Source organism: Bos indicus x Bos taurus, chromosome 4 (genome assembly GCF_003369695.1).
Source record: "Bos indicus x Bos taurus breed Angus x Brahman F1 hybrid chromosome 4, Bos_hybrid_MaternalHap_v2.0, whole genome shotgun sequence".
Lineage (NCBI taxonomy): Eukaryota > Metazoa > Chordata > Mammalia > Artiodactyla > Bovidae > Bos > Bos indicus x Bos taurus.
The window spans coordinates 111,654,602-111,675,458 of record NC_040079.1 but is presented as its reverse complement, the minus strand read 5'-3'; the positions used below and the strand labels follow the sequence as shown (position 1 = coordinate 111,675,458).

Here is a 20,857-nt window from a genome sequence, read left to right as displayed (position 1 = left end):
GAGGAAGACCAACAAATAATTTAGACAGTGAAGCAAGAACAGTGCGTGTGCTGGGCTGAGGGGGCACCAATGCAAGAGGGGAGCCCCAGGAGGGCTCTGAGGAGGAGCTACCTGAGGACCCACCCAAGTCAGGAGGAGTCTTTGATTGCAGAGAGCATGGCTGCTCATCGCTGGGTGCATCGGTGCCTATTCGTAGAATGAATAAATGAAGGAATAAAGCAGAAGATTATTGTGTTAAGTTTCTTGTGTTTTATGCAGAATAGTTTAGTGAACACAAACACTGTACATGCCCTTATCTACCAACTCTCTAGAAAGAAAAACACATAGGCACTACTTAAGTGAAGAAACTAAAGCTAACACTTCTGATGTGAGAGGAGATTATCTAAGCCTTAAAATATGGAGTTGGGAAATTCACTAATTCTTAAAATTTTTAATTGAAAATTTGCTAGATGTGTAGCAGTGTGTTAACATGCTATGGAGGAGTTAAAAAACAAAGAAAGATGGAATTAATGTGAATTTGTTCCTCAATGGCCTTCACAGGGGGGACACCAGTACTATAGGCGAGTTTTATGAGACAGCATATGGTTAATGATGCAAAGGCTTAAATGATTCAAGTAAATGCTGTTGGTCCTGAAAAAGGAGAGTCTTTGGGGGCTGGAGCTTGAGCAGTCACAAACACAGCTCCAGATTCTTGAGAGACTTGTTGAAATGAAGTCTGCTGCAGAGAAGCAAAGTGCATAGAACTCGATAGTTCTCCCATATTAAGGAGATAACTTTCTGTCCTGGCTTTTGTGAAGAGCAGGCTACATACTATTTGTGTTTGAAGAACTTTCCGTAAGATTTTTGGATGAGCTTTGGTTTTGCAGAAAAATAGTTCAGTGTCTTCCCATTGTCACTGAGGAGGACGAGGATGAGGATGGTTTGCGAATAGCAGATACGGGAGATGATTCCTTTGAACCAGTTAGCACAAGTATACATGAGCCCCTCCCCCTTGAGCCTCCCTCCCACCCGTCTCGGTCGTCACAGAGCACAGGTTCCCTGTGCTGGAGAGCAGCTTCCCATCAGCCTCTAGTCTGCACATGGCATTGCATATATTTCAGTGCTACTCTCCCCCTGAGGTTACTGATACGTGTGCACTAGTCCTGGGAGCTATGGAAATATTTGACATTGTTGTTGCCTCTTCTTGTCCTTTGATTTCTTAATTAAGTGAATATATGAGGTCAGATGTCATGCCTGACTTTTTTGATTTGTTGCCCAATGTATTTCTTGGCTGTGTCCTAATCTACTTTTTTGCCCTTTTGCAATTCTGTCTTCTGAGGATAGGAGATAACTTGAAACAAGGGTGAGTTGTAGATCAGTCTCTCTCCTGTAGGGGTCGCTACGAGAGTGGCAGTTTGGGATCTTTGCTGGCCACCCAGCACCATGTGGCATGACTTGACACAATAAGCCTAAGGATTGTGAGATCTGGTTTGTGTTGATATTTTACTTTTGAGGGTCATATGAGCTGTAACTCCCATCAAGAATTGTGCAGGCTCATTACTATGTATTTTATCACTTTGGTTCCGTAAATGCTACACCTGTGCTTTTTTTTTTTTTTTTTTTTACCTCTCATATTTGGTGCATGGTTATTTTAGAGTTCTCATCATGCCCCATTTGCAAATGAGAAATCTATGCACATAGATACATTAAACGTTTTAGTGGCTTTTGCAGCACAAATGCAAATGATGGCAGCCTAAACTTGGCCTTCTCTAGGACCTCAGATTTCTATTTAATGGGTTTGTCACTCAAGACACTTGCTGGCTGGCCCCAGTGCTTTTAAAAAATTGAATCGAGCATGATGAGGTGCATCCCCTTGATTAAATGTTTTTCCTCCTATGCAATCACCATTATCTGTTTGGCTCCCATTCTTTTGAGGCAGCCCTGCATTGCAAATCAATATCTTTCTGAAGAGACAGTGTCTTGTGAATTGCCTGGACAGAATATGCACGGTTACTTTGGCTGCAATGCTGCTGCAGAGCCCGGATTACTCTGTCTTCCTGGGAACTCCACAGGCAAGTCCATCGTGTTTAGAGGAAAAAAAAAGAGAGATTCTTTTGGGAAAAAAAAATTAAAGTGTTAAAGCTATTGATCCTGAATGTGAGCATGTCCTTTGTGTTCTCCTGAACCATTTTTGGTCTTCTTCCTTGGAGATTAGCTTCTCTAGGTATTTCTGGGTGTTTTTTTTTTTTTTTTTTTCTTTCCCCTGCTTTTGCTTCCCCCTTTCTTGGTTGTAGTACGGCCGTACCATTTCAGCTTGCTAGTGCACAAAGATGTGAATTCAGTTGCTGTATGAGCCTGGCCTGGTGCAAACACATTGCTAGAGACATGCTAAAGAGTTCCAGGTGATTCGAGCCTGAGAGAGACAACAGCGAAACGGTAAGACGGAGCATGCTTAAAATTAGAGCAGGGGGTTTAATTTGGAGCATCTCAGCAAGTCTGAATCCTGACTCACTCATTTACAACTTGAAAAGGATTCATTTTGTGCATGTCATTTTACTCACTCCCTTCTATTTAACTGCCAAAACCCATCACAGGTTGATCCAGGGGCTATTTAAGCTAAAGATCTGACAGGAGGTTACCGACGGCAGAGTCTCTTGAGGTTTCCGAGGCTACTGCTTGTACTTTGTAAACACCAGAAGCAGCGATAAGATGAGGAAAAGGTTTGCGACTGTGCTTCTTTGCCAGAGCTGAATGTTATTTCTTCTGAAACTCATCTTATTTATTATAGCTTAAAGAGATCTTACGGATTGTTTTGCCCGGCTATGCTTGGCTGAATGCCCTCTGAGTCGAGCTGGTGAAGGACGGGAGACCACTTTTCTCATTGGATAAACTGATGTCCATGAATTAGCTGGAATGGCTCTGAGTGCAATAAACACCTCTAATATATTAGGCATCTGGGGCTTCCTCCCTGCTCCTCCCCCCTCCCTTCTGGAGCACGGAAATGCACCTGCTTTAAGTGTTTGCTGCCTGGCAGAGGTCAGTGCGCTGGTATTTTGCATCTTCCCACCTGGGGTGGTTGTGCTTTCATGTACAGAAGTGGGCATCCTTCATGCAGCTCTGCTTGAAGTGCTGACTCTAAGAGTGGACTGTTAGCATTCTGGATGCTAATGGAGAACTCCTGCAGGCATGAAGGTCCAGGCAGCAGAGAGGCGCCTCCAAAATGATGCCCACCTGCTTGGGGAGAAGATAACAGCTGAGAGACAGAAATGTAATAAACCGTGATCTCTGCTGAGGTCGAATTCCTATTTCCGTTTGTTAATGGGCACCTTGTCTTAGGGGTGGGGGTGGTTGAAGTTGAAAGACATGTTTTAATATTGTTCAAAGTGAGACTACTACATTGCACGGTTCTGGTGATTTTATAAGGTTCCGACTGTTGTATAGGTACTGGATGTTAAGGATGTCAGCATTTGAATTTTTTGGCTTTAAAAATGTTCTCCTTATGTATACTTTAACTGAGTACTTCATGTAAAATGTAAATGATGATGATAGTGAATATTAGTTGAGAAAATCATCAGTAACTTGGTGTGGCATGTTGGTCATAAGCCCGTTGTAGGTAATTTTGTGACATAAGTATTTCTAAGAAAGAACACTTGATTACTTGATAGGCTAGTTGAGAGAATTAGTGATAATGTTTGGGTTCACTAGAATTTTTTTAAGGGGGACCTTAAATATTCTTCTGTATTCACTCAACTATTTATTGTAAAGGTCAGACGTTAATTTTTGGCAAGGAATATTTGGATTTTCTTCCAAAGATAGTTAAAATTTTCTGTTATTTTTGACCATTTATTTTTTCCTAAAAAATGGAGATGAACTATACAAGCTATCTTTTCTATACTTTAGTTGTTCCTTTAAAAAAAAAGAAAACAACTTTTTTTTTCTGCTCAGAACATGATGTGACTGTGTTTGCTGTTTCTTTTCCTGAGAGTGATATCTTCGAGTTATTTATATTTTACCTTCGCTTTTTGTAAGCTATGAGGTTTCTTTTTTTTGTCCTGTGGCAGGAGTTGTACATTTGCAAAAAGTAATTTTTTAAAAGGAGAATAGTAGAGCAGTTAATAAGATTGATTTTCCTATCAGTTTTTTAAAAATTCCTCATTCTGCAAACATTTATCAGCCATTTACTCTATGAGGCATCCTGAGATGTGCTGTGAAGGGAGTAAAGATGAGATAGATATACTGCCTTCCCTGAAGGAGCTTAGGGATCGTAGCTTTGGTATTTTTCTCAGGAATATGCCCCATTATACTCCCTCATGAATAAGTAAATTTGATGCTTTTTGTATTTTCCTACTTAGAATTGTCCTCTATTTATATCTTTTAATCATTTGTTTATTAAACAAGCATTTATGGAGAGTCTACTGAGTAACAGTGTAACTGCTGAGACATAGCTAGTCCCTGTCCTCAGGAAACTTACAATCTACTCCTTAAAATAGTTCAAGGAGACGTTTTTAAATTTTTTCATTTTGGGCAGTTATGAAACATACACTATATACTTTCATTTTTTTGCATTTAAAAAATTGTGGTGAAAAATATATGTAACACAAAATTTTCCATTTTAACCATTTTTAGGTATATAATTTATTGGCCTGAGTACATTCCCAATGTTTTGCTATCATCATTGCTGTCCAAGTGCAGAACTTTCCATCATCCCTAATAGATGTTCTGTGTCGATTAAGTGATAACTCCCCAGTCTCCGTCTCCAGCCTTTGGTAATTTCTAGTCTACATCTGTGTCTATGAATTTGCCTTTTCTTGGTATGTTATATCATATCAAGTGGCATCATAAAGTATTTGTCCTTTTGTGTTTAGTTTATTTTATCCAATGTGTTTTCAGGGTTCATCCATGTTATACCGTATATCAGAATTTCATTCCTTTTTAATGTATGCTTTAATTTTTTTTAATATGGAAAAGACAGCAGTCTCCCCGCCCCCCCCCCCCCCCCCGCATATAATTTCAATAAAGCAAGTTTCCATATCGACTTCTATGGACATCTAATAAATATGGATAATTTAGAAATACTAAAAAGCAGTGTAGGATTGAGGAATAGAAATGCACTGATCTAAGGAATGATCCAAGGATATATTCATTTGGATTCTTTACATGGCCTGGTAGTTGAGCATGGTAATTGGGCTAGTGAGATTTTCATGTGAATTTTTTGCTTATAGAAAGCAACTGTCATCTGAAATATATAGCGGAAGGCTGGACTGTGGGTTTTGTCATTGTGAACATTCAGATTTTACCCACTCTGCTTCTAGTCTGTTAAATAAAAACTTTATAAGCAAAGGCTGATCATGTTGAGATCCTCTTGCAGAACCAGAGACTCTTAGAACTGGGAGGTACTTCAGCAGTCAGTCGTTTAACCAGTTGACTCATCTTCGTTTCATCTGGCCAGTTGGAGGGTGAGACTGCACTCATCTCTCGATGCCCACCGCTAGTCTTCTCCCACTCCCCAGTGCTGTTCTCAGTGTACACCCAGCCCCCAAATCACAGATCTCTGAGTTAGAGGACAATGAGAAAGGGGACAAGAGTCATGCCCATTAAGCAGATTTCCATTGGATGAGGTCAGCCTGGCTTCATCAGTGTGGCATTCTCCTTCTCACATTTCTTCCTGATGCTACTATTAAATCTAAATGACTTTCTCATAGATCTTTTTTAGAAAGCAGAGTTAAGGCTCTAGAGCCTCTGTTTATCTACCATTGACCAATATGATGATTCTTAGATGGGTTCAATCAACACTTTATATCCATGCCTTTAACATACTCTTCAGGAAACACAGGGCTTCCCTGGTGGCTCAGATAGTAAAGAATCTGCCTGCAATGTGGGGGCCTTGGGTTCGATCCCCGCGTCAGGAAGATCTCCTAGAGAGAGGAATGGCAACCCACTCCAGTATCCTTGCCTGGAGAATCCAATGGACAGAGGCTACAGCCCATAGGGTCACCAAGAGGCAGACTCGACTGAGCAACTAACACTGTCACTTCAGGAAACACAAGCATATATGGGAAGAGGCCTGAGCCTTCCCATCTTCCCCATCAGTCTGTCCTTCTTAATAAATCTTTTGCTTTCTGCCCCCACCCACATACACCCTAATACTTTGATTTTCAGCCTTGACTTTTGATATGAGGATCAACTTTTGATAAGATTGAGAGCCAGATTAGTCAAAAGCATGTTAAATTTACATGGTGGAAGTGATGAGGAGGTGGCAAGGATGGGTTGGAAAACCTCAAAGCACAGAGCAGTTACTTTGCTCAGTTCTAAAAGCACTTTTCTTTTGTATCAGGAGAAATAGTGAGAGAAGTGTGGCAGGTCAGATCTGTGCTTTCCTTATTTCTCTCAGGATCTAAGTCCCAAGGGACATGTAAGGAAGATAACCTGGTGGTCAAGAGCTTGGGCTTCACAGTCAAAGCCCTGAAATAATTCCCATTTCCTGTGCATGCTCTGTGTGGTCTTGGACATGTTATGTAACTCTTGTGGGCCTCAATTTAATCATCTGTGAAACTGGGATGATAATTGTACCTCTTGAGGGTGTTGTAGAGATTAATTGAGAAACTACTTATGAAACTTTTAAAATAGTATCTCATTTAATAAGAGTTTAATAATAGCCATCACCCCAGGTGGCTCAGTGGTAAAGAATCTGCCTACTAATGCAGACACGCAAGAGACACGTGTTCTATCCCTGGGTCAGGAAGATCCCCTGGAGAAGGGAATGGCAACCCACTCCAGTATTCTTGCCTGGAGAATCCCATGGACAGAGGAGCCTGGCAGGCTACAGTCTGTAGGGTCGCAAAGAGTCAGACATCAGATATGACTGAGCACACACAGTAGCCTTCATCATCATTGTCATGGTCATCTAGAAATCCTTGATCTCCATCTCTCTTTTCTATCAATTTATATCAAATCTTGCCCAAGATCCTTCTCCAGTTTGCTAGTTTATTGGGCATATGTGACAGTTTCTTAATGTTATTGGGTTTGGGTATAAAAGGTGAATAAAAGAAAAAAGTCTTCAGTATTCTAGTTACAACCTGGCAGGTTTGGGAAGGATTATATGTTCTGTAGATTTCCTCTTCGACCCAACTGATACAAATTTGCTCCAGTGGCTTATTCCATAGCTAAATGAGATCTTGCTAAAAATACAAAGCTGACAGTGAAATGTTCCTGGAAGCACTGGGGCTTGTTTTCAGGTGGCAGCCAAACAGCAGGGCGTGTATATCCCACTGTTCTGCTCTATTCACCTTGAATGTCTCAGTTAGGATTTACTATTGAATTTTGTCAGTCATGGGAAAGGTTTACAGAACCAGTCCTCATGAAAGCAGTCAGGACTTCATTATTAATGGATTGCTGTCAAATTTATTATCGTCGAAATTTTAGTTCTTTACAAAAGATGGGCCAGCTGTTAAAGCTACATTGAGAGATACTTCCATTTTCTGCCCAGAGGTTCATTGTTCCCTGTGTTTCTCTTCATGAGCTCTGTGTGGTTAGTGACCCATATATGATTCTCTGAAAATTTTAAGAGCTTCAGAAGTCAATTCTATATTGAGTGGTGCCCTATATATTTCTGAATTCTTTGGTGAGGTTTGCGTCTAGATTTATTTTATTAGAATAAAACCATTAAACTTCTAAACTTTCTAGCATCACTCTCGACATTGATCACTGTTATTTCCCAAGCATTAATAATACATTTAGATGTTATTAAAAAAAATGGTTATCATAGTTGAGGAGATAGAAGTTGTGTTTATTTATACAGCCATCTGTTTGAGAGTAAGAAGAAAGTACACAATTTTATTTCTCCTTCAGGGAAGGAATTTAAACATATTTATAATCTTTATTTTTAAATGCTGTTCATATGGTTACCAGGGGAAAGAAATTCAGGTCCTGATGGATCAGTAAGTACCTGCAGTAGTGTCTCGTTTCAGCTTTATATTTTTAATGTTATTTTACCTTCTGGATGCTTTATCTTGCATGAGGGACAGAATAGTGAGCTACAGATATTTGAAACGTTTAAACATGAAGGAAGAACTAGGCTAGTTTAGTACAAAGAAGCTGTGGGTGGTGCAGTGAGGCTAGGAACAGAAAACAGAATTCAGAAGGCATTGAAACTCTTGTTTTCACAGCCTTTGAGACACACGACAGTTTCTCTTGTCCTCATGATGTTAAAAAAACAAACAAAAAAACCCCCTCAAATGCTAAGCATATGTGTACAGAAAGCAGTCTGACCATGTTATTGATTTTAAACATCTACGACTCTGAGTTCAGCCTGGTCTCTTTATTGGTTGGTAGTGCTTCTGACATGACCAACCTTTTAACATTGCCCCAGTATTAGTCAGCGCCCCTCCCTGGGTTATTTTGTACCTCTGCATGGTATGGGGTCCTTTGAAAACACAGCCTGGTTTCTCCTTCTCAGGTAGGACCCCAAACAAAACCTAATAAAGAGAAAAGCTCTATTTAAACCTGTAAATTCTATGAGAGAGGTGAGGAAAAGTCCCTATTTGCAGGAACAGACTTTTTTCTAGAGTAAGAGCTGTAAGGGAGTAGTGTCTCGGTGAAGAAACTAATTAGCCATGCCATGTGAGCCGTGTTCTGTAGCTCAAGTCTCCTGTTGGGTCGAGGGTGGGTATTCCAGTTCCCCACTGCAGCTGTGGGAGTTCTGTGGGTTAGAATAGGCTTTTGCTTTGTGGAGTCTCAGTAAAGCCACTCCTGTTTCGTGCATGCGCATTCTCATTTCATGTGTCCATTTCTGAGCCCTCTGGCTCTAGATGGGAAGGGGGAAGCAATAAAGATGTCGATGCTAACATTTCACCTCCCAACACCCTGTGTTCATGTGGCTTATGATGTGACCGTCACACCCATGGCTCCCTTTTTTTCCTGATGGAATTTTTTAAAAGATCTGTTTATTATTTTTATGGCTTTGGTGGGTCTTTGTTGCTGCACGTGGGCTTTCTCTCGCTGCAGCAGAGGTCCCTCTCCACAGCGGCGTGCGGGGTTCTTGCCGTGGCTTCTCTTGTGGCAGTCACAACGTCCCGGAGAGCGGCTTCAGTTGTTGTGGCTCATGGGCTCATGGGCTCTGGCTCAGTAGCTGCAGCGCCGGCCCTCAGGTGCCCTGTGGCATGTGGGATCTTCCCAGAGCAGAGATCAAACCTGTGTCTCTCGCATCGCAAGGCAGATTCTTAACCGCTGGACCACCAGGGAAGCCCCTTGATGGACTTTTAACCAGCATATAATTACGGTTGTCAGGTGGGAAGCAGAAAATTCACACATCGTCTCCTTTCCCCCTCTGGGCCTTTTGGAGATATTTAGCAAGTTTTTACTGGAAATAGTTAGGAAAGAGGCCCAGACTTGCAGAGAATTGCCCGTCCTTCTGTTTGGGAGTAGGGGTTCCAGTCCTTTTGTTAGACTAGGGCAGGAAATGAACAGTTACGTCTCATAGGCAGAGGGCTTTTTTTTTAACCTGTTTTATAGTACATGGCACGGTTCATATATGTAAGTGCCTTTTAAAATTTCATTTCTGGATCCTGAAGTGACTTCCTTTGAATTCTTTTTTTTTCTTTTCAAAGTTACCACATAAACTCTGGTAGATAAAGAATAAAGTGAAATTCTCTATTCAATTCTCCTTAGAATACTTACGTGGTAATTTTTTTCACAGATAATAGTGGCCCAGAGAAAAACTTGGAGAAGGCAATGGCACCCCACTCCAGTACTCTTGCCTGGAAAATCCATGGACAGAGGAGCCTGGTAGGCTGCAGTCCATGGGGTCACTAAGAGTCAGGAACGACTGAGCGACTTCACTTTCACTTTGCACTTTCATGCATTGGAGAAGGAAATGGCAACCTACTCCAGTGTTCTTGCCTGGAGAATCCCAGGGACGGGGAGCCTGGTGGGCTGCCGTCTATAGGGTCACACAGAGTCAGACACGACTGAAGCGACTTAGCAGCAGCAGCAGAGCAAAACAATGGCTTCTGCATTAGAAACACATAATTCCATAAGTTTCAGGTTTCTACACAGGAAGTAATGTTACTTGTGTTCTTATAATCTATGTGTAGTCTTCTCTACTCCTCACATGCTCCAATCCCATTGCTTTTTAAAAATTCATGTATATATTGGGTGTATCTTATTGGAGAATTTGTCTTCAGAGTTCAAAATTATATAAAGGAATTAGCTGAAATTACCATGATATCTGTTGGGAAGCTTGAGCAAAAATGCTACCCAAGGAATGTTGAAATGATTATCACTTATTTTGTACACAAAGACTGAAACAGATTTTGCCTCTCTAAAGCTTGACTTCTTTCACAATCTCAGTTCTTTATTTGACCATAGCTGCAGACTTTACTATTCTTCCATGCGTTAGAGCATTGCACCTGACTTTAATGTCCACACAGATTCCCTGGGTGTCTTGTTAAAATGTAGGTTCCAGTTCGGGAGGACTGAGGTAAGGGCGGGGCCTGTGATCCTGGGTGATGTCTGTGCTGGCGTTCTGAGGGCAGCCAGGGGTAAAGACTATTCCAGATGAAATCCTGATCACCCAAAATAACCACATTCCAAAAAACAGACAACAACTAACAGCAGAGAGGGCATTTCAGCCCTTACTGTGAGTGTTCATTCAACCTCATGTTAGATTTGTCATTATGAAATCATGGAATTTTAACCAGCATATCATATTGGATATCAAGTGGGAGTCAGAAAATTTCAAATGTCTTCTTCTTTCTTCTTTTGACCTTTTGGGGCTAGTTAGTTTTTAGTGTAGAAATAGTATAAAATAAAGAACCTAGAGGTCAGTAAATACATGCTTCTGTCTATGCCAGCCTTTAAGCAAACTGAATCTCTTACATTTAAATCAAGTGTATAATTATACCAGAAGGGAAAGCAACTCAATAAAATCATTTTAGTAATGCATATTGAAGTTTAAACTCCTGGGAAGACTACCTACATATTTCATAATACAATCAGGAAAACCACGATTGAGTCTCTTGGTGATAAGCACTGAAGCCCAGGCAGGACGTAACGAGACTACAGTCACTGAAGCGGCATAAAGGAATGTGATGTCCTCAAGAGTTCTCCATTCAGCCGTGTCCATTAGCTGACAGATTCAGACTGAATGAAATTAGGTCAGACCCCAAAAAAACCGGTCAGTAGAAAAAAAAGCATTTTAAAGTTAAATTCCAGTAACGGAATTCTGGCTAGTGGGAACGGCTGGTGAAGCCTTTTCATTGACAGGGGAAGAACTGGTCTCAGAAGGTACCTCACTGTACTGTACGTAGTTTCTTAGGACTCATTTTTGAAATGGCCTGCTGCTGCTGCTGCTAAGTCGCTTCAGTCCTGACCGACTCTGTGCGACCCCATAGATGGCAGCTCACCAGGCTCCTCTGTCCATGGGATTCTCCAGGCAAGAACACTGGAGGGGGTTGCCATTTCCTTCTCCAATGCATGAAAGTGAAAAGTCAAAGTGAAGTCGCTTAGTCGTGTCCAACTCCTAGCGACCCCATGGACTGCAGCCTACCAGGCTCCTCCGTCCATGGGATTTTCCAGGCAAGAGTACTGGAGTGGGGTGCCATTGCCTTCTCCGTGAAATGGCCTATGTTTAGTTAAAAGGGAAGGCTTAAACTAAGAAAAAAGGAAACAATAAGGAAAACAATCCATCTCTGAATAACTATTATCAGAGTACCCATTTCCTGCTGTCTTTTGAGCTCTGAGAATATGAAAAAAAAGGAAGGTGTGGTTTCTCTGCTCAGGTGTTTGCAGTCTGGTTGTAGAAATAAAAATACATGAGCAACAGAGCAAGACAAACGCCTCCTCCCACCCCAGCAGATAAACCAAATGCATGAGAACAAATTCCATAGTAGCTTATATGAAAACACATTAGGCGGCATGTATTTAAGTGACAGGTTATGAGGTACAGTCTAAACAGGTGTGGTTCTTACTGCGGGCATTTTTGGTTGCGACAATGACCGTGACACAGGGACATGACTAGCATTTAGTAGACAGGACTGGGGTTACCAGTGTCCCACAGTGTGACTGCTGCCGTGTGCTGCTTGCTCATAACCAACCCCTCAGCCAGGAGGCCCCGGACGCTGTCACTGAGACAATGCCAGGACTAGAGAGTTAAGGAAGATCCACGGAGGCTGGAGCTCTCAGGAGAGGTGTTCCTGGTATGAGCCTGCCTCCTCTCTAAATCCTAAAATCCCAAGAGAAAGAAAAGGTAAAATGAAGCACAGAGAAGTGAATTTATGTGTCTGGTCTTATCTTTGTAGTTGTTCTACTTAAAATCATTTACCAGCAGTGAATATTAATAGTAATTTATAGCAAAGGGGAAAAAGTGGAAATGGTAACAGATTTTATTTTCTTGGGCTGCAAAGCCACTGTGGACAGTGACTGCAGCCAGAAATTAAAAGATGCTTGCTCTTTGGAAGGAAAGCTATGACAAACCTAGACAGTGTATCAAAAAGCAGAAGCATCACTTTGCCGACAAATACCCATATAATCAAAGCTATGGTTTTTCTAGTAGTCATGTACAGATGTGAGATTTGGACCATAAAGAACGCTGAGTGCCAGAGAATTGATGTTGCTGGAATTTGAATTGTGGTGCTTGAAAAGACTCTTGAGAGTCCCTTGGACTGCAAGAAGATCAAACCAGTCCATCCTAAAGGACATCAGCCCTGAATAGTCATTGGAAGGACTGATGCTGAAGCTGAAACTCCAATACTTTGGCCACCTCATGCGAAGAGCTGACTCATTGGAAAAAACCCTGATGCTGGGAAAGATTGAAGGCAGGAGGAGAAGGGGGAGGTGACAGAGGATGAGATGGTTGGATGGCATCACCAGCTCAATGGACGTGAGTTTGAGCAGACTTTGGGGTATGGTGAAGGACAGGGAAGACTGGTATGCTGAAGTCCATGGGGTCACAGAGGGTCACAGAGTCAGATACAACTGAGCGACTGAACAAAAACAACCTCCAGCAGTAAGTTGCTGTCTGGAGTTTGTAATGGAAAGGTTGAGCTGTCAAAGGCCTGAAGAGTCGTTTGCTCCAGCTGTGTCAGATGAGAAGACCGAGACCCAGGGAATTGAAGTGATTTGTTCTGAGACATTTGTTGTAGTTTAGTTGCAAAGTCCTGACCAAGTCTTTGCAACCCCATGGACTGAAGCCTGCCAGGCTCCTCTGTCCACAGGATTTCCCAGGCAAAAATACCAGAGTGGGTTGTCCTTTCCTTTTCCAGGGGATCTTCCCAACTCGAGGATCGAACCTGAGTCTTCTGCAGTGACAGGCAAATTCTTTAGCACTGAGCCACCAGGGAAGCCCTCTGAGTAGTATGGGTAATAAGGGTGGCATGCTTGCCTATATATTTGCTAATGTTCTGAAGGTGATCTTAGGCAAGATGTTGGTTCTGATAAAATATAGTTGTAAGTGAAAGGACTCTTGGGCATATATCCCGTTATATACATACAGAAAGTGCTTTCTGTTTTTTTTTTTTTTTTGTTCCATGTAGTCATTCACACTGTCACTGCTATACACACTCGTACACACAGAGGAGAAAAGAGGAGGCTACAACCAAAGAGAGGACAGCATGCTTTTAGGTCTTGCAGGTTTAGGTTAGAGATGAAAGCAACTTAAGAATTACGATTCTAGTGGCATTAGAAATTTCTCCTATACTCTCCCCCTTCATTCCCCATTCACCAATTCTTTACAGTGGACGAAGCTTTTTATCCTATAATGCTTAACATTCAAATAACCCAGGGAGAAGTGGTACTCTGATTTTAAGTGTTCAAAGACTTGTGAATGACTGAGGATTGCTTTTTAATTGGGAGCAGATTTTGAGAGAAGAAGATTTTTGTCTGAGTAAGACAAAGCCACGAGGCCCTCACTGGGTAACAGATGAGGGGAAAACAAATGGAAGAGGTTGTTTCCGTGTCAGGAATTGTGCTGCTTTCAGTTTTGCATTGAATCTGGCATGGATATTCCTTTTATGAATGTCAGGAGATCATGATGGAAGCCGGTTCTTTTTCTGGTGTTTGCCTTCATAAAGAGTGTGGAGTGAAGTAGAGATCACCCTCTGAACCCAGTAAAATGCCGCTCGTCAGAAAATGGTTGATTCAAAGGGACAGTTTTCGGCCCCAATGAATTTGCTTGCAGTGAGTGCCAACCTTAACAGAATTAAGTTGTGCTGTTTCAAATCCACTGCTGTGAGTTTGGGAGACAGTTGTCTGGATTTTACATAGCTCCAAGCTAAAATTGTAGGTCAAACCGTGACTTTTGGAGCCTCCAACACTGTTTGAATTGCTAACAATTTTTACTGAGTTTTCAGTCTGTGAGCTTATATACAGACCCCTCTTAATGATGAGTGAACCGAAGTAATGGATTCCGATGAACGTCTAAATGGGTGGGTGCACCTCTAACCATGTTTGAAATTCTGGGTTCTGTTGAATTTACCGAAAAAAAGAAAGGAACAGAAGTTTATTTTGGTATTTGTGATGATTTCTTTTTTTCTGTTTTCAAGTACCATCAGATATCCCTGCTTATGTAAATTTTGTCACTTCAGTTTCTAAGTGGATCAAGGAAGTGTGAAAAAATGCCGTCACAGAGAAAACATATCCTGTTTTCTGGTAACATTGGAATGTCTGTTGTTTTCAGGCAGTACTGCTGGTGTAGCTATTCACTGTGATTGGCTTGGTCCAGGGCTTGGAGTAAGAGGAAGTCTATGGCTTGGTGTGCCCTGTGCTGAGCAAAGGACAGTGAAAGCTGATGGTGAATATCATGTCTAAGAGTCTTCTGTGCCTGGAACATCCCCAGCTAGTGCCCACATCATTAAAAATATATGTAGTTAATGTAATTTTGAAAACCAATTTGTCTCAATCTATTTAAGTACCGATTACTGCCTTAATTAAATTCCCTTAATTTCAAATACTTAGTGTGACAGATTATCTTAACATATTTCAGATACTTTTTAAACAAGGAAAACATGCACAAATATTCTTGCACGTTACATTACCACACTTATGCTCATCCTATTTTAAAACACCAGCACTGGGTTTAATTAATTTCATATTATTTCTATATTTCTTTTTATGCCTTCCTAAGAATATGGGTCTACTTAATTAGATTCCTTCTAAGGGTTTCAGTAATAATGTTTTTGAATCTTCTTGGGATTGTGTAATCTTTTCTGTTGTTGTAGTTTAGTTGCTAAGTCGTGTCCAACTCTTTTGCAACCCAATGGACTGTAGCCTGCCAGGCTCCTCTGTGCATGGGATTTCCAAGGCAAGAATAAGTGGGTTGCCATTTCCTTCTCCAGGGGATCTTCCCAAACCAGGGACTGAACCCATGTCTCCGGCTTTGGCAGGCAGATTCTTTACCACTGAGCCACCACGGAAGCCCATTGTGTAATCGTTACAAATCCACAATTAAAACAATGTCTTCGCAGAATAGCTGGGGTTACAAGATCTGGAGTTGTAGACTGTTAAGTTCAGTTGCTCAGTCGTGTCCAACTCTTTGCGACCCCATGGACTGCAGCACGCCAGGCTTCCCTGTCCATCAACAACTCCTGGAACTTGCTCAAACTCACGTTTGACTACTGTGGTCCACAAAAGGCTTGTTGATTTTTTCCAGAGTGATTCAGATCTGAGTCATTGGTTAGCACTTGAATTGAATTTTCTGTTTAAGGGTTAAATTTCACTTAGTTTTAAAAAGTTAACTTATTTCCAAAAAATGTCTTCCACAATGACATCACATTTCTTTACCATCTGGTCTCTCTCCACTAAATGTATTCTTTGTAAAACATTGCTTAGGCCCTTTAGTTTATTGCTGTGTTATGTTGACCTGGTCTGTTGTCGAAACATCCTGCCTTGCCGTTCTTTGCGCACTTGGGCTGTATAGACCCTCTTTGCACAAGCCTTGAGCGCCCACTCCTGTGTTGGGTTCAGCTCCTACTTTTTCTGGCACTGCTTGGCTCACTCACAGTTCCACATGTGAAAGCCAACCGTGGATCCTGTTACATTCATCCTTCCTCACAACTGCCATTTGCCCCTTAATAATGACTTTTCTCTCTCAAAATCAGAATGAACTCAGGGTCTTTCCATAACTCACTTGTTCCGTTTAACCATAATTTTATTTTCTCTTTGATGCCCAATTATGTAATCACAGCTTGACCAGTAGGAATCCCTATATCCAGATTCCTTTGTCCTTCTAACATTGTCCCTGACATTTTTGAAAGAATCTTAATTTTCTGGTAACAGCTGGGTATTTCACAGCTGTTTTGTGCTTCCTACCCTGTGACCTGGAATCAGGTTGCTTCCAAGGATTCCTCTTTCTTCACAGTGGAAAATTGGAACATAGACCAGGATCTGGGCACTGGGGCTGCACATGAAAGTTAACAGTGGATCAAAGGACTACTGTTCTGTAGTTGAAAAAAAATCTGCCTTTTTGAAGTTATGGGTTCCTGCTGATTTTTTTTTTCCAGTTTGACATATTATGCTTTTATCCTCTGTTTTTCATAAAGATTCTGTCACCAAGACTTCTACTGCACCAACCACAAGCATTTTGTTGTGAGAAGAAATATTCTATTTGGGGGTGCAAATGTAGCCCACATGCTTTCTGGGTGACTCAGTTGTAAAGAATCTGCCGGCCAGTGCAGAAGTCAAGGAGATGTGGGTTTGATCCCTGGTTCGGGAAGATCCCCTGGAGAAGGAAATGGCAACCCACTCCAGTATTCTTGCCTGAAAAATCATGTGGACAGAGGAGCCTGGCTGTCTACAGTCCATGGGATTGCAAAAAGCTGGACACAACTGAGCAGCTAAGTGCGCACGCACGCTCAGGGTGGCGCGCGCACTCAGGGTGGCGCACGCACAGTGTTATTTAGATTGCTGACAGGTTGATGGAAGGATTCAAGCGAAGCCTTGGGCACTGGAGCATAGCCCCAGTGTATAATCTGCCTTCTAGAACCCTCTTTTACACTAGGACTCTTGTCAGCTCACCCTTTTCTTCGCACACTATATGCGCTTTAATAATTTAATTATACGGTGGCGGTAGTTTAGTTGCTAAGTTGTTTCTGACTCTTGTGGCTCCATGGACTGAAGTCCTCCAGGCTCCCCTCTCCATGGAATTCTCCAGGCAAGAATACTGGAGTGGGTTGCTATTTCCTTCTCCAGGGGATCTGGCCAACCCAGGGATGGAACCCTGCATTGCTGGTGGATTCTTTACCAACTGAGTCACCAGGAAAGTCAGAAATGGCAGCTAAGGGGAATGAGGGCCACTCTTAATTCACCTTGCCTGGCTCCTTCTGTGGGCAAGACCCCTCCCTGATGAGTTAATGAGATCAGCGAGGCTGCTTCCCCGTATCCTTCTGCAGGGCCTGGATCCTGCTCTCTGTTGTGCTGTGGTTAACAGAGATGGCCAGATCCAGTTTAAGTTGTTGGTCCTAAATACTGGAAACTTGAAACTTTCCAGAACAGTCACCTTGCCCTATGTGGAAAACACAAGTATGGATTACTCTCCCTGCATGAAGGTACCTGCACAAAGCGGGCCTGATTCTCGTTTTATTCATACAAACCCAAGTGAAGGGGACACGAGCGTAAATTGTTTATTAATTTAGTTATGTGGAGAATTTGTTCATGGGTTTTATATTGCTGATGGAGTTATGTCATGCAGAAAGCTCCCAATAATATGGTCATTTATGGATAGCAATCCTTAGAAATGTTGCCTATCTCTCTTGGATCTGATACAGTGTATCAGTAGAGAAAGTGGTACCTGCAACATGTTTCTAAGAACATTCTGCTCAAATATCTGAGTGCTTCAGACAATTTCACTAAAGCGAGTTTATTAGTTTTCTGTTGGTATGTAACGCATTGCTACGTACTTACTAGCTTATAGTCTTACAGTTTTTGTAGTTTAAAAGTCCAGGCACAGCATAGCTGATTTTTCTTCTCTAGGTCTCACTGGGCTGAAGTCAAGGTGTTGGCCATGGCCGTGCATCTCACCAGGGGCTTGGGATCAACTTACAAGCTCACTAGTTGTTGGCAGGACTCGTTTTCTTGTGGTTGTAGGACAGTGGTCCCATTTGTTCCAGTTGTCAGTAACTACTGTCAGCCCTTAGAAACTACCCTCTATTCTGTGCCCTGTGGCCCCCATAGGCAGTCATAGCATGAAATGTTGACTTTCTTCCAGGCTATCGAGATCATGTCTCTTACTTTCTGTTCTGAAGCCAACTGGAGAAAATGCTCTGCTTTTAAAGGGCTCAGCTGATTAGGTCAGGCCCAGCAGGCCACTCTCCCATTTGTCATATCACATAAAGGAACCGTGGTGTGATATCTCATCAAAGTCACTCTCAAATGGAAGGGTATTATTCAAAGGCTCTCTCATAGCTCAGTCAGTAAAGAATCTGCCTGCAATGCAGGAGACCTGGGTTCGATTTCTGGGTTGGGAAGATACCCTGGAGAAGGAAATGGCAACCCACTCCAGTATTCTTGCCTGGAGAATCCCATGGACAGAGGAACCTGGTGGGCTGCAGTCCATGGGGTCGCAAGAGTCGGACACTACTGAGCGACTAAAGAGAGAGAGAGAAAGGTGAATTGGGTGTTGTAGAATTCTGCTGATCACAATGAGCTTGTAGTTTAAAAATACTTTTACTGACAGCATTTTATGAATATATATGTATATTTATTATTTGTGTGTCAAGATTGCTGTATGTGTGTGTGTGTTTTGGTTTGTTTGTAACAGTAGATCTTGAATAATAACTACTGCAGAACTTCAGCCCTTTTAGCAAGAGAGCATGAAGACTGATAATTTGGATGAATCCTCTTAAATCTGGTGGATTAATTCTAGAGAAACTTGTTGCACTTTACTGTGGGCCAAGCACTGAGCCAGTAAGGAAAGGGTTAAGTGATATATACAACATCCTTGCCTGCATGGAAATGCATCAGAAGATGCTGAGTCTCCCGTGTGTTCTTCTGATGAGCTGCCTGGAAAATCTGACACTCTGCAAACCACCACGGAATATTGATACCTTTCTAAATTATCATATGAATTAGAAACTGACTAGCCAGAAGTATGGTTGTGAATGTAGTAAGTAAAGTAACATCCAAGGCATGTATTTGAACAAGTATACTGTTTCCCAGAAGTTTATTTTGCATTTGTAGTTGTTTTCTACTTGTATTTAGTCGTTTGCTAGTAGATAGCAAAAATGATAAACCAGAAGGAAAAACATAAATACAGTATACTAACGCATATATATGGAATTTAGAAAGATGGTAACAATAACCTGGTGTACGAGACAGCTAAAGAGACACTGATGTATAGAACAGTCTTATGGACTCTGTGGGAGAGGGAGAGGGTGGGAAGATTTGGGAGAATGGCAATGAAACATATAAAATATCATGTAGGAAACGAGTTGCCAGTCCAGGTTCGATGCATGATGCTGGATGCTTGGGGCTGGTGCACTGGGACGGCCCAGAGGGATGGTATGGGGAGGGAGGAGGGAGGAGGGTTCGGGATGGGGAGCGCATGTATACCTGTGGAGGATTCATTTTGATATTTGGCAAAACTAATACAATTATGTAAAGTTTAAAAATAAAATAAAATTGGAAGAAAAAAAAATGATAAACATGAAATATTTAAGAATGTTTGTGGGAAATACTTTAATTTTAGAAAATTTTGTTGAAATACTTTTTCCTGTTAAAAATTAGAATTGGGCTGCTTTTTTTGTCTTCATGGCTTTAGAGAACTTGGTTTTCCACAGGTGTACACTGATGTTTACAATTATCATGCTTGTCTGTTTAGTAGGATGCTACCCGACTGAAAACATGTTAATGTAGGGCTCTTAGTATAAGGCATGAAGAAGGAGATAAGGCTTTAATCACAGTGTATTCTGTAACAGTTTCTCTTAAAGAGTTATCGGAATTTCCGATCCAATGTACCCGTGTCTCTTAAAGTTAACAAAAAACCGTGTGAATATTAGTTTTCTCAGAGTTGGAGGCAGGAAGCAAATGAAAGGTTTATATGAGTTTATCTGATATGAGTTTATCTGAGTTTATCATAAACTGGCTAAGAAGTAAGTTCGTTCCTTTTTAGCTTTGAAGGTGCCCTTATAGCTCTCCTTTCCTCTGCCAACACGTTGAAGTGACATTTGTCATTTTACCTTCTCCCCCACTATGGTGTGCTGGTGTATGTGTGCTAAAATGTTATATTTTATAGTAAAATCTCCCTATACATTTGCAGGAGTTTTTCCCATGTATTTCCTCATGAATATGCCAAAAAAAACTTTTTTGATAAAGTCGAATTTACTAAGGTAGTTCAAAGAGCTTGAATAAAAAATAGAATGTAGAGTTAAGTACGGTGCTTTGTTAGCTCCATATTTTCTTTGGCAAAATTAAGAGTTTCCATGGGGTTTATACTTCCTGGTGCTACTTTCAAGGATAGGGTTGGAGTTCAAATGTGGTCATCATTTTCCCATTATCATTGTATCCATTCAACCCCCATTTGTACCTGTTTATGTTATCATTTCAGACACGTTTATCACCCTGCTTGATAGTTATATTAAATCTTCTTTTAAGAAATTCAGTATTTTATGGCTGAAACACAGAGGTTAACTTCTTTCTGAAAGTATCACAGTGGATTGAAAGACCCGTGAGTTGGTTGGTCCCTTTGTTTTATTTTTCTCAAGCATACTTTATAGTTTCTGTGTACAGATTTGCACATATTTTGTCAGATATATCACTAAATATTTTATATTGCTTGAAACTGTTATAAACGGTGTTATTTTTAATTAAAATTTCTGATTATTATTAGTATCTGAAAATACAAATGATTTTTGTATGTTCATCTTAGATCTTGCACCCTTGATAAACATGT

General features: G+C 41.3%; 1 protein-coding gene across 6 annotated transcripts in view; it reads left to right on the top strand.

Annotated features, from left to right (window-relative positions):
* CDK14 (cyclin dependent kinase 14) overlaps nucleotides 1-20,857 on the top strand; it is a 684,789-nt gene that overhangs the window by 129,496 nt on the left and 534,436 nt on the right. Inside the window, exon 1 of one of the 6 annotated variants that reach the window (XM_027540221.1) lies at nucleotides 2,276-2,415. The exons of 3 other annotated variants lie outside the window; for them this stretch is intronic. The gene's annotated coding sequence lies outside the window, so the exon portion shown is untranslated. Of the gene's footprint in view, nucleotides 1-2,275; nucleotides 2,416-3,076; nucleotides 3,273-20,857 lie in introns of those variants that run through there. 2 more of the 6 variants (XM_027540223.1, XM_027540222.1) reach the window with 2 other exon arrangements.